The following is a 4,216-nucleotide window of genomic DNA, read 5'->3' as shown; positions in this document are numbered from 1 at the left end:
GCACGACTGGCACGGCTCTCAGCTGTCCAGTGCGGCCTACTCCAAGAAAACTGCCGCCAAAGGCTATTTGATTAGGATGACATGCAGATGAGGCACAAGGAATGATCATAAGGCAGATTACCAATATGGCAAATTTTATCCAGTTAAACTTTATCCAGCCAGCTTATGGAACAATTTGCAGTCAACTCGAACCCACTGGGAATTATGTGGACGAAACTTACGTACTTCATGTACTTTCCAAAATGTAGCACCATCTGGTCAACTACCATTTTAACGGCCAGAGTTTACAAGCTGTAACTACAAAACGGCAGAAACAGGAAAAAGGTTATTTCGATATTTTTGGCTGATGTGGTTGACATTGTCTACACAGTCGGCGTTGGAGTAGTGTTCACCACACCCAAGTGACGAAGTCATTTAATGTTGCCATGTGTGGGTTCAACTCAAAACCGAAATGGATTCGAAAACAAAGAGAATCTGAAAACAAAACCACAACGTATATCAGGGCCATTTTCTTCAAAATAGGGCATTTTTAGGCACCAACGTTGGAAATCGGCATTTATAGGCGCTGACGCCCAAAATAGGCATTTATGGCACCATCAAATGTGTATTAAACATGTCGTGAACGCCTAATTCATGCTCATATGTAAAAATGGTGCGCCTATGATGCCTTGAAAAAAATAGGCATTTGCCTAAAATCTGGTCTCTAGACATAAGGATATACCTGGCCTTGCAGCCTGATAGTATGATGCTTTGTCATCCTTGTTTTTTCATGTGTTTAAAATGTTTGCTGCTTTTAAGTGTAAAGAATAATGCACGTTCCTGTCCAACATTTATTACTCCCTCTGCTTTGTTGTTGTGGCCTAGTGTGTGTAATAAATCATGTTTGTAGATCACATCACATCACTTTATTTTCCTTAAAGACCCTTTTCCAGGGTGTTACATAAGGGGTGGGGTTTACGAAATGCAGGAATCAACAGTGCTTGAAAATGATGATGAACATGTTATGGCAGTAATATTATGGGGAAGGCCGTTCCAGTCAGCTGCTGCACGAGAAAAAAATGAGTTGGCAAAAACAGTGGTACGGCCACGTGGACGCAAAACTTGGAAGAGAATGATCGACCGATGCGGTGGGACCTACATTGTGGAAGTGCGCAAATGTATGGTTCTTGTTTTAGTGGTGAATAAAAGAACTTGTGAAACAGGACAAGACTGGCTATGCGACGGCGACTAGAAAGATTAGCTAGACCTGACTACGATTTGAGGGATGATATGCTGACATCGTACTAGTATGAGGAGTGCATGAATCTGATAGCCCTGTTTTGAAAAGATTCGATAGCGTGTGTTAAATATTCTTGATAAGGGCTCCAGATGGGTGATGCGTATTCAAGTTTAGTTCTAATGAATGAGATGTACGCTTGTAGTCTTACGTGTTGTGGGGCTTCCCGTAGGTGATGTTTTAAGAAACCTAGTGTTTTATTAGCAGATGATATCAGGTTAGTCACGTGCAAACGCCAAGATAAATCATTAGAAATGGTGACTCCTAAGTATTTATATGACTGGACGAGGTCAACTGGGGAATTGCAGACTGTGTATTTGAAAACAAGAGGATTTCGACGGCGGGGAAAGGACATGCACTTGCATTTGTTAGAGTTGAGCATCATCATCCACTGGTAGCACCAGTCTTGCACATGGCGCAGGTCTGCCTGAAGGGATTCTTGGTCAGAATGGTTAGTCACTGAGCGATAAATGACGCAATCATCGGCGAATAAGCGGATGTGACAAGAGACATGCTGGGGTAAATCATTAATGTATATGAGGAATAACAAAGGACCGAGAACAGAACCCTGTGGGACGCCAGAGGTTACTGGAAGCGGGTTGGAAAGTTGGTTATTAATGACGACGGACTGAGAGTGATGCGTGAGGAAAGCTTTAATCCATGCAATTATGTTCGGATGTATACTTCAACTGGGAGAGTTTAAGAAGCAAGCGTTGATGAGGTACTTTGTCGAATGCCTTAGCGAAATCTAAGAAAATGGAGTCAGTTTGCAGGTTAGTATCAAGGTTGGCGTGAATATCATGTAGAAAAATGGCTAGTTGAGTTTCGCAGGAGAACCCCTTGCGAAATCCATGCTGTGATGGATGGAAGAAATTATTTGAATCCAAAGATTGCATGATTTGAGAGTAAATGACATGTTCCATGATTTTGCACGGTACACTTGTTAATGAAATGGGGCGATAATTAAGAGGTGAATCAGTACTACCTGATTTGTGGACGGGAACGACCTTCCCCACTTCCCAGTCGTCTGGAATGGTACCTTCGGAGAGTGATTGCGAGAACAATCCTCAAAACCTCAAAGCCTCAAAACTGGCTGCACTTATTTTTGATGCAGCGTTACATGTTCCATGGGTGTGTTCCGGGAACCAAAATTCTGTTACTGCTGTCAATTAAGTTGCCGTATACCCTAGTGATACGAAGAATTTTTACGCAAATGCCTTTCAAAGAAGGTCCTCCAGCCAGTGGAGCTGGCCAGTTGGTGTGATGTGATGGTTAATCCCCATTCACTTAGTGTGACATACAGGGGGCTGGGAATTAACTGCATAGAGATCATGAATCCAGCGTCAAGGAATATGTTCACTTGACATCGCGGTGCTAGGTGGGCGAGTTTAATGTTTTCAATGATACACATCGCCAGAGAGAGAGAGACTCTTTAATGAAATACAGAGAATTTAGCCGGTGTTTCAATATCGCTGGCATGCTACTCTGCGTAGGGAGGGGAGTTTGGGAGATAAAGACTGAAGGAGAGCCGCACATGAGTTGTGCGGCTTCTCATGACAACACAGATGCCTCGAGGGGACTTCAGTGTACTCACTGCGCTTGGCTTCAACAGTCAATGCAAGTGCAGGGCGCTTTCCTGCTTGGTGAAAATTATTTAAACAGAAACGTCGCGCCATGGAAAAAAAAAAAATTTGCGCTGTCGTTCAGCGCGAGCAATTCGCTGCACGTCTTTGCCGCGCTTATAGCGCTGTGCGCTGCATTCAGTCACCTTAATCCCCGACTGAAAGGTGCGCTGGCGTATGAATTCCTCGTGACTACGAAAATCGGTGCGGGCGCGCGCTCCCGCGTAGAATATGGGCACTGGTTTCGTTGCCCGATCGAGGAAGCTCTGGACGATCGAGCATGCATGCAGCGTCTCCACCTTGCTGAAAGGATGATCGAGGATCGAGGGAAGGCTATGCGTAGTAGAAAAAGTTAATTCCGACTGGCGCAGTTCCTGGCCGGTGTATGCCGCACACAAACATGCGTACGTGTACTGGCTATCAGATAGGCAGATCTGCCCTGATAGCGGGCGGGTTCACTGCACGCGGTGCGCAGCATATGCATAGCGGAAAGGTCGAACATAATCAGTTTTGAGTATGAAGTATGATCGACGTACGTACCGATACCACATTTGCTCTACTTTTTGCGCGCAACGCGCACAAACGCGTTAAGCTAGAATTAATTGTGCAGCACCTTTTAAAAATTCATTCGCCTCAATTGATGGTTCTCCCTAGATTAAAATTAACTGCGCAGCTAACACACATTTTTTTTCACCTGGCCGTAGTTTATGCCGTGCGCCTGGAATCGTCTGCGCCGAGGACGAGTGAAGAAAAGTCAGCAAAGCCGAATAGCGGCCGGCCGTCTTTGCATGCTTCGCACGAAACGCAGAAGTACTTCAGTTATGCGAACCGCTTGGTTGGTACGCATCAGTTGTCAAGTTCACTACGAGACAACGTTTACCGTCCAATATTGATATATGATATGTGTACAGTTTAGCCGAAAATGAGCCAGGATCGAGTGAAGCCGGCCGGATGCATCCTTGAAAGCTAAGCATATGATCGAGAACGCGAGCTCTACAGCGATTCATGGCCTCCGTGCAAAGAATTTTCAGGCACTATCGGAAGGGCGCGCAGCTCATTAATGCGTGCTTGCAAGAATCATGCAATTTGCACGAATATTGTATATGTTTGAGCATACGTACGTGTGTTTCAGATATGTCCCCGCTAATTTCGTAAGCTGCTTTCTGGCCAAATAAATCTCCACCGGTGAGCGGTTGTGCTGGTACTACAAGATGTGTGCTACACAAACCGATTAAAACGTACAATTAAGCTTCTTGCCAGTATTATAACTTTCCCGAAGCGATTCGCAGCTATACCGGTGACGGTCGAAGCTAACGTC

Source organism: Amblyomma mixtum, chromosome 3 (genome assembly GCF_055824585.1).
Source record: "Amblyomma mixtum isolate Tamu chromosome 3, ASM5582458v1, whole genome shotgun sequence".
Classification (NCBI taxonomy): Eukaryota; Metazoa; Arthropoda; class Arachnida; order Ixodida; family Ixodidae; genus Amblyomma; species Amblyomma mixtum.
This window is presented reverse-complemented; position numbering follows the sequence as displayed.